Genomic DNA, 18,986 nt, shown 5'->3' with positions numbered 1-18,986 from the left:
TTTTCATGAAATTGATGGATTACTGACTGTAGAAATTATTGATTTTTACTCATAGAGCATGTAGGCAGTAAAAAATATTCAATCATGAACTAAAATTTTCATCATTTTGGAAGCTTTTTTGAAAGAATAAGAACATAAATCACTTGCTGTGAACTGGGGATGGTTGGCTTTGTTTTGTTTGTTTGCTCGCTTGCTTCTTTCTGAGACTGCTACCAAATTCACTGCTGTGAATTTGAGTGCTAGGCATTGGACGATATTCTCCAGTACATTTTTCAGAGGCCTTTGAAAAGAATTACTAACACCACCGTTACTATCTTGTGTTCTCTGATTTTATGCCAGTTTGCTTGCCTTGATATTTCATTTCTGACCTGAATTGACATGCTGTATCATAGCCTTCTGTGGGGAAAAGATATTTTATGAATGTATTGGATGAGGATTGAAAATTCTGAAATAATGATGAGTGCCCAAGGCAAAATTCTGAAGCAGCTGAGGTTCATTTTTAGCAACCATCCCCTCCTCTTTTTAATACCGCTTTCATACTTTTTGGCCCCATTCGATCACCCTATATTCTCCTCCTGAAGCTAAGTGAGACTCACATCAAGTAGACCCACCTAGTCACCATTTTTTCACTAACATCAAAACATCTCTTTTCTGTATGCCATTACTTCTTAGCCAGCTGTCACGTGGAGAGCAATCTGAAGAAATCACCTTTCAAAACAATCTAAAAATATTAATGACCAGTAATGCCTTTGTCTTCCAGTGGTATTTGTATTTGGCATATGGCATCTAATTTCTCTTGGAAAATGTAAGTCTGAATCCAAAGAAATTCATCATCAGTGATGTGATCTCATCCAGAACTAAGGGCTACCATATCTGGGTCAGAAAACTTCTTTTTTTTTAATTGTCTCAATTACATTGCCCTAAACATGCCTGGGCAAGACCTAAATTATTGTTTCCAATCAGTTTCTTATCAGCCGGACCTCCAGTTGGTTATAGCTTTACTTGAATTTGGGAATGCTACAACATTTCATATGCATACAGAAAGATGGCTCTGCACTGGATTAAATTAATTCATACATATTTTATTAAGTACAATTCTGTGCCAGAAACAGTGAGAATTTAAAAAATAAAGATATAGAAAAGCAAACACCAAATGAAAAAAGGCTCCTGGGCTAAGGGAATTCACAGTCTAAAGAGAAGTGAGAGGTAAAAAGAAGCAAGCCCAATGCGTCATGCAAAGGTGTATAAAGGAGAGAAAGGTATGTTTTTGGTGCTTGAAGAGAACTGGTATTTGAGTTAGAATTAGAGAACACTAGGCAGAGTAATGGTTTCATGATTTGGATTCTGAAGATGTGTTACAAGAAGAAATAAGTATGAGTAATTTGAAGGAGTCAAACGAGGGCCACTGTAACAAACATCGCATTAAGGGTATACCCTTTTTGAGGGCACGTATTGAATGGAGCACTGGGTGTTATACACAAACAATGAATCATGGAACACTACATCAAAAACTAATGATGTAATGTATGGTGATTAACATAACATAATAAAAAAAATGAGTATACCCTTTTCAACCTTTTACCAATGTAACAAACATTGCATTAAGAGCATAGCCAGATAAAGGGCTAGTATCCAAAATCTAGAAAGAACTTATCAAACTCAACACCCAAAGAACAAAGAATCCAATCAAGAAATGGGCAGAAGACATGAACAGACATTTTTCCAAAGAAGACATACAAATGGCCAACAGACACATGAAAAAGTGCTCAACATCGCTCGGCATCAGGGAAATCCAAATCAAAACCTCAGTGAGATACCACCTCACACCAGCCAGAATGGCTAACATTAACAAGTCAGGAAACGACAGATATTGGCGAGGATGCAGAGAAAGGGGAACCCTCCTACACTGTTGGTGGGAATGCAAGCTGGTGTAGCCACTCTGGAAAACAGTATGGAGGTTCCTCAAAAAGTTGAAAATAGAGCTACCCTACGACCAGCAATTGCACTACTGGGTATTTACCCAAAGATACAAATGTAGTGATCCAAAGGGGTATGTGCACCCCAATGTTTATAGCAGCAATGTCCACAATAGCCAAACTATGGAAAGAGCCAAGATGTCCATCAACAGATGAATGGATAAAGAAGATGTGGTCTATATATATAATGGAATATTATGCAGCCATCAAAAAAATGAAATCTTGCCATTTGCAATGGCGTGGATGGAACTAGAGGGTATTATGCTAAGCGAAATAATCAGAGAAAGACATGTATCATATGATCTTACTGATATGAGGAATTCTTAATCTCAGGAAACAAACTGAGGGTTGCTGGAGTGGTGGAGGATGGGAGGGATGGGGTGGCTGGGGTGATAGACATTAGGGATGGTATGTGCTATGGTGAGTGCTGTGAATTGTGTAAGACTGATGAATCACAGACCTGTACCTCTGAAACAACTAATACATTATATGTTAAAAAAAAGAAGATAATAGGAAGGGAAAAATGAAGCGGGAGAAATCGGAGGGGGAGACGAACCATGAGAGACTATGGACTCTGAGAAACAAACTTAGGGTTCTAGAGAGGAGGGGGGTGAGGGGATGGGTTAGCCTGGTGATGGGTATTAAAGAGGGCATGTATTGAATGGAGCACTGGTTGTTATATGCAAACAATTAATCATGGAACCCTACATCAAAAACTAATGATGTAATGTATGGTGATTAATATAACATAATAAAATAAAATTTAAAAAAAAGAGCATACCCTTATTTCTCACAGTTCTAGAGGCTGGAGTCTAAGATCAAGGTGCCAGCATGGTGAGGTCCTGGTAAAGTCCTTCTTCCTGGTTTGCAGATGGCCATCTCCTCATTGTATCTTCACATGGTAGAGAGAGCAGAAAGGAAGCAAGCTGTCTCGTCTCTTCATGTAAGGGCACTAATTTCATTCATGAGGGCTCTACCTTTATGACCTAATTACCTCCCAAAGGCTTCACCTCTTAACACCATCCAACTGGGGATTGGAATTTCAACATATGAATCTGCAGGAGACCTAAATATTCGTCCATAACAGTCACTACCTGCCTTTACGGGATGTGGTAATGTCCTGCCCAGATTCCCCTTCAAAAATAAAGAAGTTACTGCCCAGGTGCTGAGAGTACTGTAACAGGTAGCCTCCAGCTAAAGACGGTGTCTTACAGCACAAATGATATTGGCATGTGCCATGTTCATGGTTTAATCCTCCTATGTATCCCTTTAATGTTGTAAGGAAACTTAAAAAGGAAGAGACCAAAGAAAAATGCCTTATGGAATAACTAAAGCAAATTTATTATAGGAAAAAAATGTGGGAATTTGATGACACAGAAAGAGGATGTTTATTAAAAAAAAAAAAAAAACCTGCAACAACAACAAAAATCATGTTCCCCATAAAATTCATATGTTGAAGCCCTATCCCGCAATACCTCAGAATGTGACTTTTTAGAGAGAGAGCCTTTAAAGAAATAATCAAGATTAAATGAGGTCATATGGGTGGGTCCTAATCCATTATGATGGGAGTCCTTATAAGAAGAGGAAATTTGGATACACATAGAGACCCCAGGGATGCACATGCACAAGGGAAAGACCGCATAAAGACACAGCGAGAAGGTGGCCATCTGCAAGCCAAGGAAAGAGGAAGGCATCAGAAGAAGCCAAATGGTCAACATCTTGATCTTGGACTTCTAGCCTCCAGAACTGTGATAAAATAAATTTTTGTTCTTTAACCCACTTAATCTGTCATATTTTATATGACAGCCCTCCCAAATTAATACACTTCCCCAGAGTACAACCCCTCCTTGTAGTGGCCTCCATCCAATGTGGGTGATGTGAGGGCCATCCCAGGTTCAGAGCTTCCCATGGGGTGTGCTCAGGTCTTCATCAAGACTGCATTGTAGGCCAACACCGCCTCTTCCCAAATCAGCTTCCTCTCCTTCCTTTCCATGAGTACTGACTGAGAGCACTCCCAAATAGTCTTCTGAGAAACTGATCTCTAAGCTGTAATTTGCTTCCTAGTAATCGCAACCTGTGAGAGCTGGTGCAGAATTGTCTGAGAAATAAGACCCCAAGATAGAATTTGAGAGTGGGATCCCCCCCACCCAGATGACAATGCCAGAGAGAACCCCATCAATGGTGGTAGATAGAGTGCAGATAGTCCCCGCCACGGGTGCCCAGCAATTACTAAAACACTCACAGGAGATGAGCTGGGGTGGGATTGCAGGGAAAGAAAATGCACTAGAAAGTAAGATATGGCAGGCACTTGAGATGATGGGAGGCATAGTAATTACAAGTACCGAAAGTAATGATTACTGTTTGCTAAGCATACGGATGCTTTTGGAGAAAGATGATAAATTTAAGTTTTAAAAAATTAAAGCAAATGTGAAAACCGAAGGGTCCCACTAATAGCATATAAAAAAGTTCTCATCTCCTATAACAGAGGTATAGAAAAATCTGTGAACCAGGCCCAGGGCTTAACCATATGAGTAGCAGAGCTACAGAAGATTAAATTCTTCAACTGAACAGGCTTCCTATAGCAAGGTCAAGACCAGGCTGGGAAAAATGAAAAATGAAAAATGAAAAAATGAAATTCTAACATATGGGATAAGGATATGTGGATTGATGCACCCCAAAATATCAAATGCCCAGATTCACTTGAATTCTCTGAGCCTGTAAAAGTAGTTCAATTACCTCTGTTAAGATCTTGAAGATAGTGCAGAGTTCTTTCAGTGTCTGCCCCCACCTTCCTGATCACTAGATTAAGTCACAATGACCGGGGTAGGAGGAGAAGCTGAGCCCAACCAGGAGCTAAAAAACTGTACATAACCAGATTCTGAAGGTGTTAAACAAAAATGGATTAAATGCAATGCTAAGAAAAAAAGTAACGGTCTGTACTATGTAACCCAAACTTAGGTCATGAGAACCCCAGAATTATCATGGCAGGTGGTGAAATAAGAGATTAAAAAGATCAGAGAAGCAGATATGGTATGTGTGCCTGAAATCCTGTCAGATGACTCTGTACCACAAGAAGGTTTTGAGAATAAGCCATGTACCAAAGCGGGAACATGCTGCTGAAGGGGCACCAGCATGACGACGAAACTGAGTGGCAGGTGCTCTCTGTAATCCACTGCACTGATAGAAATGGGGATAAGACCCCCAGTAAAGAACAGAAAGAGGGCGGCATTTAATAATCACAAAACCAATGGACTTCATTATCAACATAAGTGTTAAGATCAGAGCAGCAGCCAAAGGCATACCTGTTGACCGCGTTGGAGATGGTCAATAGAAGCATGGCTTCTCCTGGGACAAAGGAGGTGATCACCAACAATGGTGCTCTCCACATACAATCAAAAGTTATAAGGATGGATGATCAGGTTGTGGGTTACAATGTCTTGCCCAGTTTCTCGATCTGAGTCAGATTTCAGTTTCAGAGGCTTCCAGTGATTGAAGGAGAGTCTGGGTCCCCAAAGGAAGAATTTTACAACTGTCTTGCAAGTATGCACTACAACTTCCCAAATCCTCCCTCAGAGGGGACTTTGTGGCCATTTACACAGATAACTGTACATAAACATTTCTAGGACAGATAGACATGGAATTGGAGGTGAGATTGATACACAAAGACCCAAAGTAACATCATGGGGCCCCAGTCTTACTGGGAGCATATGAAGAATGTCAATAAAGAGAGTACTGACTCAGATCTGGGACACAGTGTATCCACTGGGTCTGTGGAGCTGCCGTGTGATGATTTCCTCAGTTCCCTTATTTACTGAAATAGAGCCACCTGGTAATTGACACAGCCCCACCTTGGTTCTTACCTGTGGGGTGAGAGTTATATTAATGTGAAAAGCCAAATGGAAGCCTCTAAATCTGTCCCCACGTCTTGGGGGAAATGACATACTTCATACCTAGAAATACCACTGTAACCCATACACCAGGAAATAAATAAAGTTGCCAGTTTACAGCAGGATCTAGAGTAATAAAGGGATCTGAAGCAGTTCTGGGCTATAGTGTGAGCAGCTCTGCCACTTGGCCCATAGGAGCTAAAAGATTCTATAACATTAAAGGTTATCAGTGGTAGGGAAATATACTACTTGGAGTTTGTTGTGTGTTCCAATAAGAGAATTATAGCACAGACCCCTAAAGCTAAATAACAAGACCATCTTGAGTAGATAATTATAGACCTTTTGAAAACAGCTCCTGCTACATTACTGAACCCTGGTAGAGACAAAGTTACCATGGGTCCAGAGCTGTCCAAGTCACAAGATCAAGTGAGCCCATCATCAGTATGTTATACTATAGAAGCATTACAACCAGGATTGGTCATGAAGAAGACCAGGGGTCACAATCAAGCCACACAAGCAAGTAGTCCAGACCCACAGGTCATTTACCACTGTTGTACTTCTCAGCTCATATCTTTGACCACATTGGGGGAAGGGGATACGACCAGATAATGGAGGAGAAAATGAAAACAAGATTGGTTCATGAACATTTTGGCTCAGGATGTGAGTGCCAGCCACGAATGGACAAGACCCACTTGGGGGCAACCTGAGGTTATAACATACATAAAGTCATGGGCAGTAGCGAATGGCCTGGCCAATTGTTCAAGGGTCTGGTAAAGGAAAGATTAGAAGATTGAGGATAAGGAAGTTGTGATAGAGCATGAGGATGGATCTATGGGAGTGCAAAGATTTCCATACCTCATGTTGACATCCACCAAAAAGCACCCATCAAGGAAGAGGCATGAGACAACTAGACAAGTAGACAAATTACATGACCTGTTTACAGCAGCCGTCAACTATCACCATTCTCCAGAAGGCAGTGTATATTTTAGTCCACAACCATCATGTGATGATGTGCCCACATTAGGTAGAATTCATGTGTCCAGAAACCAAGGGGAAGAAATAGGTTGGCTTTGCTTACTATCATCTTGGTGAACCAATTGAATAAATGTGTGCTTCCCATCCCCATAAATCTGAGTTTTGTGGTATTAGAGACCCTAATTTCCAAAGGAAGAATGCTTCTACAGGGGATGCAGCAAGAGGCCCACTGAACTATTCTCTCTGGTGGCTTACAGTTCACGGCACTTAGGGTACCTCATTCCAAGAGATTTCCTGGCAAAATAAATAGTTACCACTGTGGTGATATAATTGAACAGATCATCAGAAGAAAATAGGGATACTCTTACTAATGGGGGCAGGGAGAAATATATTTAGCGACCAGCTCGATTACCTTGGGTGCCTATCAGTACACCCTTGAGTAATTTTGGCAATAAATGGACAAATGCAGAATCTCTGTCTTGAGAAAGGCTTGACATCCAGGGGCTCAGGCTCCTCACAGATGAAGGCATAGGTCATGATAAAGGCTAGCCACTGAGACAGGTGGAGGTAGTAGGTGAAGGTAGGAATCTAGAATGGTTGGTGGTAAAGAGATGATGAATATCTATTGTTTCTCCAAGACCATCTGCAGTATTTTGTCCTATTCACCTTTGTCTTCTAACTTCCACAGAAAGAGACTCTCCAAAATCTTAGAGGAGCTCTCCCCGACCCCCAAACTTAGAGAAAGAAGGAGATCTGCGTGGTGAAAGGAATGGACTGTAGTGGGCACTCTGATATGACACAGACTCCTCTTCAGGATTGAAAGATATATTTCCTTAGTCACCAATAGTGTTGCCAGCACAAAGCCCTCAGCTATCATCCCTCTTTAGGAAATGCCTCAGCTGGAGGAAGTCACCGCCCTTTTGGGGCAGCCTCTATTCAATAATTGGTTGATGTAGGGGCCACCCCAGCTTCAGAGCTCCCTGTAGGGTTGGCTGAGACCTTCACCAAGGCTGCTTCAGAACACAGCTTTTCCCATTATCCAACCCTGCTTCTCCCCCTTTCCAAATCACCCAGTGTGTCCTCAGCATGCCTTTTTCATTTATCTCTGATATTCTCAGTGGAGATTTTCTATTTATGAAAACATTGGCTCAGTGGTTAATATTGATCAAAATTTCCAAGGGCAGGTCCTAATAAAGTTCCTGCACAGTGATCTCTTTCTTGGAGTTGGCTTCTCAGAGATCAGAATGCGTGACTCCGCCCTTTAGCCACTAATACCCGACCCTCCCAGCTCTATAAACACTTGCTCCATGAGTCCTCTAGAAAGGCTGAGTATGAACACGGGGACAGAAACCCAGATGTTCAGGTTGACAAAAATTCTAAACATATGTCACCTTCCCATTCATTCACCTTTCCGTTACTCCCGCCCTCCTCCCCAAACCCTGGCAGTCTGCTTGGGCTTATATGTTAAGCAGTCTAGCTTGTTTCTACCTTTGTTACATTAGCTAAGCTTTGATTACCCTTAGTATTTGGGGACCAAAGAGAGTTACAGAAGCTTTCAGACATATTGGCTAAGGGAATCAGATAGTTCCCTGACTTCCCCAAGGATGTTCTTTGACAAAACTTGAGGACAAGAACCCCCAAGCAACTGTATGATCTCATCATGTCTCTTCCATATATCTCTGATATTCTTCAGTAGAGCTTCTACTTAAGGCATGAAAACCATGGGTTTTTTGAGTGAATGGGATCAAATCTATAGATTTATCTACGTCTGCTTATGCTGAGGTCTGTAAATAGTTACAAACTCTACCAAGTTTGTTCAGGACGATGCCAGCAGGACATTTGATGGCATGACTGCCTTTTTGTTCTTTATTTCTGTTCCTTTTGTTCTTGTTTAGTAAACGTAAATTACTGACGAAATTAATAGAAATTTGAAGATTTTTTAAAAAGCAACACTGAGGGCAAAAAAAAAAAAATACTTGATGATGACATAAGAAAAACAACAGAGAAAAATAAAGGCACGATTAAAAGGTTAGCCAGAAAAAAAAAAATCCCTGGATAAAAATTTCACCTCTTGAAAAATAGTGTTCTTAGGTGACAGTGTTCCAAGCAACCAAATTTAGCGTAAGTATGGGAGGCCTCAGGTATCAATAAAACAGAAACATAACAGAGGGTATTTAAGTATAGCACTCATAGCATTTTGCTTGTGTAAATAATGTAAGCTCAGTAAAGATAAACAGCAGAGAACTAACACTGCAGCTTTTATAAAGGTCTCTTTTAAACCATTCCTGCCAGTGTTGACAAGGACCAGAGGAAATGTGCACTTGGAAACAAAAGGAACTGTGAAGTATCTGACCCATCTCATTACCTGTGCTACATCAAAATAACCCAATAGATAGGGAGGATTGTGGCTGCAAATTTGAGCAATAGTACTGGGGACGACGTGATGAAATTGCCGAAGTGCAACCTGAAACACTGAAGAGGAGATGTCACAATAGATGAGAGACCCGCATCCTAATGCTTCTGCTTGTTTCCATCAACAACTCCTTTCCTAAAAGGAAACCAACTGTCAGTCCTGTGGATGCTAATCCCCAACCAATAAGTAAGGAGATCATGTGTGATTAAGGAGAGACTGAATCAATCTGCTGATGCTTACGTCTGCTCTCTGGTGGTGCGAGGGGCTACTCCTGGGGCACAGATTGCAAGACTTAACCGCAAACAGAATACATGACCCTCTCCTGCCTCTCTTCTTACTCGGTCGCTAGCATTTCGAACTTCTTTCACAGCCCTGCCTGGACTCACCCTTTAAATATTTGAGGTCACCTCTTGATGTATATGCTCTCCCGCAGTAATCTCATCTTATTCTCAGAGGTTCAATTTCCACGGGCCCTAATCGCTATCTCTTATCTGACCTTGCTTCTTAGCACAAGATCCAGATATTCAACAGCCTGCTGAAGATACAGCTAATGGAAAGTCCCACGGGCAATTCAAATGCAGCATGTCTAAAGTCAAACTCGGGACTTTCGATTTCTCTTCCAACTTGTCTCCAAACTGGCCATGGCTCACACAGGGCCTATTTCCGTTAGCAATGTTAAGCCCCAGAATTATATCTCTGCCATTTTCCTCCAGCCTTTCTCTCCTTATACACTCTCCTCTGTCCATCCCTCCCCAGCTCATATTTGGACCATGGAAGGGCACTTCGAGCATGTCACCCTCTCTGCGAATCTCTTCCCTCTCTATTCTATCCGGAACCTGCTGATACCCACGTCCGTCCCCTACAAAAACATCCATGATGCTTTGATATCACTACAGAGTAAAGTCCAAAGCCTAAGCTGTGACTGTCAAGGCCCTTTATAATGGGGTCCCCAGCTGTGCATCTGATTGTCTCCATCTTTGTCAGGCCCCTGCACATGCCCATGGGCTTCAGTGCTTGGCTCAGTTTTCTCATTTCTGTTTTTATTCTACATCTGATGAACTCCTTAAATTACAGTTTAGACCTTAAGTTCCCACCTACCTCTGTGAGGTCATGCTTCTGTGCATGCTTAGTTTTCCACACGTTCCTTACCATAAAGCTGTATCATTTTGTACGCATGGATAGCATTTGTTGGGCTGTGATACAAGCATGTTTATGACTCTCTTTCTCACTTATTAGAAGGACAAAGATCATGTCTTACCTATATTTGTATCTGTTCCGCCACACTAAAAGACTATTATTTTCCGATTATTAAAATTGAAAATCTATTTCAAATACTTTTTCTATCAGACCCTGGCTCTGAAAATTTCTAGGTGACCGACACTTTTCCAATGCCCGATTATCAGCTAATGTCATTTATCTCCTTTCCATCTTGCGGCCCCACATCCATGCGCCCTCAGCTGCTTTCTGTAACATATTCAGTTCCTATTCCCTACTTTATGCCACTTCCAAATGCATCCAAATACAGTCTACTCTTTGTGGTGCCTAACAGTAGATGAGAAAATGTTAATTTCTTTATCATTGCATCCATCACATCAACACATTCTTTGGTAAATATGCATTTTATGGTAAATGTGTTTATTGAAAATTTTACAATGTGAAAAACATCGATTTATGTGCATGCAGTAGAAAATGATAGTAGAATTCAACATTTGTATTTTCTAATCTTTATGAAGTGAAAGTTGTTTTGACATGGTGTTCCTCTCCTGATGATAGGCTTATTGTAAAAACTTATGTTTGTGGTTATCAACACATCATTTTCTGGGTTGGTCTATATGTTTATGTTCGATGTTTTTACATTGTCAAAAGAACAACTTTTCTTGGTTTTAATCACCATCGTTTCCTGAAATGAAATTGTTTTGTTTCATTGTTTTCTTTAAAGTTTAGCATTAACAACTTTCATGTGATTTATGTGCCACAATTGAGGAGATTAAATTTCCTCTCTCTACCAATAATTATATTCAAAATAGTAATTCACAATAGAGTCAGTACTATTCTAACTTCAAAATTATAAATATCTTGGGGTGCGTGGGTGGCTCAGTCAGTTGAGCATCAGACTCTTGGTTCCTGCTCAGGTCATGATCTCAGGGTCCTGAGACTGAGCCCCTTGGGCTCAGCAGGGAGTCTTCTTGAGATTCTCTCTCTCTCTCTCTCTCTCTCTCCCTCTCCCTCTGCCCCTCCCCAGCTCACACGCTCTCTCTCTAAAATAAATAAATAAATGAATCTTTAAAAAATAAAAATAAATAAAATTGTAAATATCTTAAAGCACTTCACAATGTTCAATTTTCTGTTTAGTGATGAGCATGAAAGTACATTCTTATTTGTTAAAGTATTTTATAAATACCTCTTAGCCATGAAAATTTCTAAATATATTTGTTTAGAAACAACCCCAGAGTTTAATATAAACTTTATAACAGTTTATGAAAAAAGTATTATTTCAAACAATGCATAAAATACCAAATAGTTACAAGAATGTTAAGATAGTACATATGTAACTCAGAATCATAGCCATTCTAGTATAAAAAAGATTATGACAAATTAATAACATTAAGATTATCAAGCCAGAAAGTCTCATCTGACAGCATAATGATTCAAATGTAAATAAATATAAAACATTAACTTTTATAAAATATGCAAGCATTTCTAACTAGAACCAATGAATGTCTCAAAGCAATTGCCTCATTTTAACTCATTATGCAATCATGTATGAATACATGCATAATTTGAGTTTTATTATTATCTTTTAATGGAAATAGTATCTTCATATTTAATTTCATTTTCAATCTGCATATGCCCAAGGATAGCAGAATGCATTTGAAGAAATTCTACCTCAGGGAGTAGAGCTTCAACTTTATAACAATACAGGAAAAGGTTAATGTGGTATTCTGTGGTTAATTAAAGCAGAGTCCCCAGTAGCCTACTTCTTAATTAAAGGATTGTTCTAAATAGGACATTCATTTTATCTTCTTTTTAGTTATACCCAATGGTCCTGGTTTGCCAGCCTAAGGGCTGGGGGATAATTCCATGTGCCTTCATGGTCAAGGAGAACTTACTCTTTATCTCCAATCAGTGCCCTTCACCTGTAATCAAATGCTCATCCATCCCTACTAAATCACATGGACCTAGAGCATGTTTGGGAATCAAGGTGGACATTTATAAACACATCTACTGAAAACTAGCTGGAAGCTTCTTGAAGGCACAGCTGTATTTACTCATCTCTTTAACACCTCACTCAGCCTCTGGCCCACAGAAGGCACTATTCAAATATTTATTTTTAACTTCATTGATTAGATAATATCCTGATAATACAGCTCAACTCATTTTACTCCAGCATCCAAATACACACCCCACACATGCACACACATGCACACATGTATGTCTTATTTTAGGCCCTTAATTCTCAATGTCATAAATTGGGTGACAGTGTGTCCTGGTTTCTTCCCATTATCATGGCATACTTATTAATCATGCTCTCTTTCATTCTCAGAGATGACCTCGTAGGAACATTGTGATAGGCAGAATAATGTCCCTCAAAGATGCCCGTGCTCTAATTCCTGGAATTTGTGAATATGTTATCATACATGGCAAAGGGATTTTGCAAATACGATTAAGAGCATGGACCTTGCAATGCAGATATTATTCTGGACTAGCTCGGTGGGACCAACTAATGAACCCTTTAAAACAGAATCTTTCTTGAATGAGTCAGAGAGATGGCAGAAAAAGGAGAAAAGATTCCAAGGACAAAAGGGACTTGACCCATTTTTGCAGGCTTTGAAGATGGAGGGCAGAAACAAGAGCCAAGGAATGTGGGTGGCCCCGACAAGCTGGAAACAGTCCTCGGCTCACAGCCAACAAAGAAAGGGGGCCTTCAGACTTACAATCCTAAGTAACTGAATTCTGCCAATAACCCAAATGAGCAAGGAAATGGATCCTCTCCTAAAGCCTCCACATAGGGATACAAACTGATGATACATTTGACTTTAGCCTGATGAGACTTATACTGTAATTCTGATCTATAGAACTGTAAAGTTCAAGCTGCTTTTTCAGTGTGCAGTAATTTTCCAGGGTAGTGTACTAGCTCGGGCTGGTATAAAAAATACCATGGACTAGGTGTCTTAAACAACAGACATTTATCTCTCACAGTTCTAGAGGCTGGGAAGTCCAAGATCAAGGCAGCAGCAGATTTATATCTTTCCGAGAGCTCTCTTCTGGCTTGCAGGCTTTTTACTGTGTCGCCCCCATGGAGGAGAAAGCAAGCTCTGACTTTCTCTTATAAGAACAGCAATCCTGGGCGGCCTGGGTGGCTCAGTCAGTTATGCATCTACCTTCAGCTCAGGTCACGATCTCAGGGTCCTGGGATCAAGTCCTGCATCAGGATCCCTGCTCAGCGGGGAGCCTGCTTCTCCCTCTCCCCCCTGTTCATGTTCTCTCTCTCTCTCTCAAATAAATAAATCTTTACCAAAAATAAAAATCAGTAATCCCATCATGGGGACCCCACCCTCATGATCTCATCTAAACCTCATTACCTCCCAAAGCCCCCATCTCCAAATACCATCATCATATTAGGGTTCAGGGCTTCAGCATATGAATTGGCATGGGGGCGGGGAGGAGCGACACACACAACAGAAAACCAATACAGATATTAATTACACGGTCAACCTCCTCAGGAAGTTATGTCAGAGCCGTGAGTATGGAGCCCCCTAGTAGGAGCCCAAATTATAAACCCACTTCCGTTCGAGAATCCGACTGTGTGCAGAAAGGGTGTAGAAAAGCTGTCCCCCCATCCTCTTAAGTATCTGTCACCACATGGTCCAGGTTTTGAAGAGAATGGGAGCATCTATTTTGTATACAGCAAGATATCAGGTGGTGCTGGTTTTATGTTATTAGAAGTTGAAATTTAATTTCATCTCTCCAGAAGAATCTGTTTACAGATATATACGGAATGACAATGTTGCAGTTCCGAGAGTATCCGAGTGCCGTTGAATGAATGAGTCATATGAAAGAAGCGAGCAATTAAGCGTTTGAGAAAAGCTGCTTCAGCAGCTTTAGATTTCCACTGATTGAGAGCTGACTTGGGCACCTGCCTTTGCAGCCATTGCGGGCTCCAGGGCTAGTTTCTCTTTTAATTTGACAGTCTAGAAATTAGTTACTTTAGTTTTAACCAGCTCACTTATTGTTAAGCAATAAAATTCATCTCTTAAGGAAGTCATTTTTCTCCTTGGGAAAGGGAGTACATGGGTAACACAAACATACGCAGTTAGAAATTGAGCAGCAAATTCCCCTATGGCGGTATAGCCTACGTGGTCCTGAGGGAAGCTTCTCAGTTGTCCCGAGAGGTGGATCCTGTGAGAATCAATGCGGGGATCGATGGGGAGCGGCCTGGGTGCAGATGAGGAAAATGTTGAAGACGGAATGAATGTATCAGAAAGTTAGGAAGGCTTGGGGCACCTGAGTGGCTCAGTCAGCTGAGCGTCAGGCTGTTGATTTCGGCTCTGCTCCGGTCATGATCTCAGGGGTGGGGAGTCGGCTTGAGATTTTCCCTCTCCCTCTGCCCCTCCCCCCGGTAAAATAAATAAGTAAATCTTAAAAAAAAAAAAAAAAAAAAAAAACACAGAAAGAAAGTGAGGAAGCCTCCCCATCTAGGAGCCCATCTTCTAGCACCAGGCTTGCCATAGCGTGGTCTAGACTAGCAGCGGCTACTCCCGGGACCTCGCTAGAAATGTGCATTGCTGGGCCCTACCCCAGACCTACGGAATCAAAACCTGTGGGGGTAAGGTCCAAAAATCCATACTTTCACAAGCCCTCCTCCTGATTCTGCTGTGTGCTAATGCTTGAGAAACAAAACACAGCAATCCCCAACCAATCACTTTCTAGATTATTCTCTTCTGAAGTTATCTTGTGAGGTGTCTTCAGGGATATAAACTGCAGATCCGCTGAAGAAGTTGCAGCAGCTGGAAGATTGTCCATTCTGAGACCTATGTACTAACGGCAGAGTTCTTACTATATGTCAAATGAGATTCTTAGTACAACAGGTGCTTAATAAATTCAAAGTAATAATTAAAATTGATAATATGGTAATATTTTTAGTGGGTAGGAATCCAAAAGAGATAAATTAATTATATCAATTTGATCTCAAATTCATTCAATTTGTTTTTTTTTAAAGATTTATCCATTAATTTGAGAGAGAGAGAGAGAGCAGGGGTAGGGTGTGAGGGGCAGAAGGAGAGAGAAACTTAAGCAGACTCCAAGCTGAACGTGGAGCCCCACATGGGTCTCAATCTCACGACTCTGAGATCACGAACTGAGCCAAAACCGAGAGTCAGTTGCTTAACTGACTGCATCACCCAGGTGTCCCACATTCAATTTGTTTTTACATTTGCATTTCAGACTCTAATTCATTTACTTGTATAGTAAGAAAATATTGTACAGAAAAATAGTTTGTAAATGTAGAGACGAACAGATTCACATTCCTGTTCCCTTTCAGGTTAACATTTAAACACAACAAAGATTGATCTATTTATCTATCTCTCATATATTTATTTACTTTTCTGATAAAAGTTTGACCTTCACCACTTCTACCTAGAGCTGCAGTAGTTTCCTGAGTAGCTAGAAGAGTATCTTGAAAATAAATACCCAAATAATAGAAGGCTAACGATTATCACACCTAAGAAATTTAACCCTTGAAAATGACAAACCATAGCTACTGTATTCTAGCAAAAAGGGTGCAAAGTTTATCAGAAAATGTTAATGAAGAAAATAATAATTTAAACAGCATGGAATGCTTAAAGTCGTGTATAATTAAAAGAAGATTTTTAGAAAGAATCACAGCAAATAGGCTCTCTGCTATTGTAGATTTTAAATAAAACTTGCATCGTTTTTTTGTTTGAATGTACTTTAGACCAAGATATTGTTAATATAACGCCATGGTAAAGTATTAAGCCTAGCTTCACTTGTATACCTTAAATGATTACTGCCGATTCTCTTCACTGTGTGCACTTTGATAGATTTGACTATTTTAATTCTTACATCTAAGCAATACTCCCAGTAAATCCTAGAAATAGTATATGTAACTAAAAACAATGCCAGTGGCAAGTGAAAAGCTTATAGGAAAGATCCAGCTTCTGAAAACCACTGCCAAACTCCTAGTTGGAAAAGACAGGGAAAAGTGGTTCTTAGTGTACTAATGAGAAGCTGGTTAATTTGGACTTCCCACATACACCACAGCATTGTAATACTCAGATTGGTATGCGACAATATTCACCATCATTGAAATCATTAAAGGCTCAAGTGCCACCTCTCAGAAGAGTCCGTGAAATCAAGTCCAACTTGGATGACACTCCATATACTCTCTGTTGTCTTATCTAACAGATTATGTAATAATACTCATACTTTATTGTCAATGCTAGGTAATTTCTCTGCTTTTACTATTAGCACCCAAGTTTCCATGATCGTTCTGTGTTTTGTTTTTCTAGTATCTAACAAAGTAATTAATATGTCATATATTCTGTATAAATGTGGAATGAGTAAATAAATGCGTATATCTAACATGCAAATATGATAACAGATAAAAAAATATAAGCCAATGGTTGTCTCAACCTTATACTAGCTGTTTTTGAAATTTGTATTGAGGCTTTGTAAAAATTTTGTGCTTTGAAGGAATAAAAAAAAGCTAATCTAATAATCTTACTATTATCATAAAACAGTGGGTTTATTTCTAATTATGTTGAATTATACTTTTTCTTTAATGAAACAAGAATTATAAATGGGTGTATTCAACAATGGATAAAAGTAAAAGCATATCTCTACCTGCAACCTGTCTTTGTTTTCTCTTCTCAGTTTTTTCCTCAGTCTCATTTTGCCAGAAGATGATCCTGTGCTCTTTAAATAACTAACTTACTCTGTTTTTTTTTTTTTTTAAGATTTTTTTACTTGAGAGAGAGAGGGAGAGAGAGGAGAGTGCAGGGGGAGGAGCCAAGGGAGAGGGAGAGAGTCTTAATCAGACTCCAGCTGAGCAAGGAGCCACGGGGCTCGATCTCATGACCCTGAGATCATGACCTGAGTGGAAACCAAGAGTTGGATGCTTAACCCGCTGAGCCACCCAGGCGCCCCTAACTTTTTCTGTTTTCATGGAATTTATAATAACAAATTCTGAAGAACTGAGATACTGTGTATCTAATACTGAAAGACTGATTAAGATAGTGATAGAGAAGCACAGCTTATTGTTGACTTTTGTTGTACTCAGGTCCAAAACTTTCCTCTATATTGTCTATCATTTTATAATAGCATTAGGGTATTGAAGTGCTTTCTTTATTAGACATTTCTTTTTCCCTTGGTTCCTAGTTTTATCTGTCTAAAAGAAAATGTGCATATGTATATAAGAATAATTTATTTTCATTCAGTGCTAAAATTATTCATCTGTAAAGACTTTTTGCTGCTTCTCAACTGGTGAACACAGGGAAACGAGTTTTTCTCTTCAGTTCTCAAAAATGCTGGATAGTCATCAACAAAAGGGAGTAAAGTAACATGGGACCGCTAACTCATTGTGTGACCCAAGGTCAAATAAACTTAATCCCTCTGGGCTTCTGTTCCACAATTGAAAAATAAGAAATTTGCAGTTAAACTCAGTCGAAGTTCCCTTCTAGCTATGTGCCTGTATCTCTGACCACAGTTAGATGTACCTACACAGTGTTCCCTGACACCTGGAGTTTTCTGAGCTGGTTCTACCCCAGGTCACACAGTCCTTTCCAGAGTGTAATGGTGTCTACCAGTTTGTCACTGTGCCTCGTAGGGGGCTCTTGGATGACTTAAAGTCATAAATTGATACATTGCTAACTCCCAGCTCTATCAAAACAATTATTTCATTTTCATTTTCAAAAGCTTCCTTGGAGAGTATTTTCAAAAAACACTGCTTCCTTTGGAGTTGGGATTGCAGATGTGTATGAAATATGAAGAGATTTTCAGTATATAAAAATTGCAAGAGCCACCTTGTACAGAAGCTGAATGGAGGAGAGATTTTTGTGGGAACAGATTTGACGTATCTCAGCTATAGGTCTGGAAGCATTTTATGTGAGACTTTACATTTGCTGTTTACAAAACCAATATGTTTCTCCAAAACTGAAAAAATCAAGATAAATTTCCCTTTTGAAATATAAATGTTGACAAAATCTGGAAATATTTTTCTCTCTTAAGAGTCCTTTAAGTTATAAACAAAGAAACTTGAAAGTAACTCCGTGCCACACCTTCTTTGAGGATAAAAGTTGCTTAGAATGCCTTTTAGCTGTTTTAAATTAGATATACAGGATCAGCTTTGTTAACCCCTTAGGTGTTAAGAGATCTGTTCTTTGCCAAAGGCTTTAAAGGAGGCTAAACTTCTGTTTTGTTCTTTGCCCCTGCTTCTCACCAGAAAATACCTAACAACTATTTTTTCCTGGATGAAATGCAGTCTTAGACTGACCTTTAAGTCTCCATCAATATGCTTATTTTGGTTGCTACACAGAAATAAAAAGAAAACAAGGTCAGGAATATATGTCTTATAGACTCCATTTCCATGAAAGTTGCCTCCCTCCATTAAAAAAAAAAAATCACCTTCACCTAGGGAAACGAATGATAAGAACACAGGTTTGCAGTCAGAGGTAGATTCAAATCCTATTCCTACCACCAACAAGCTATATAATCTTT

The sequence above is a fragment of the Phoca vitulina genome, unplaced genomic scaffold (genome assembly GCF_004348235.1).
Source record: "Phoca vitulina isolate PV1807 unplaced genomic scaffold, GSC_HSeal_1.0 scaffold15, whole genome shotgun sequence".
Classification (NCBI taxonomy): domain Eukaryota; kingdom Metazoa; phylum Chordata; class Mammalia; order Carnivora; family Phocidae; genus Phoca; species Phoca vitulina.
This window is presented reverse-complemented; position numbering follows the sequence as displayed.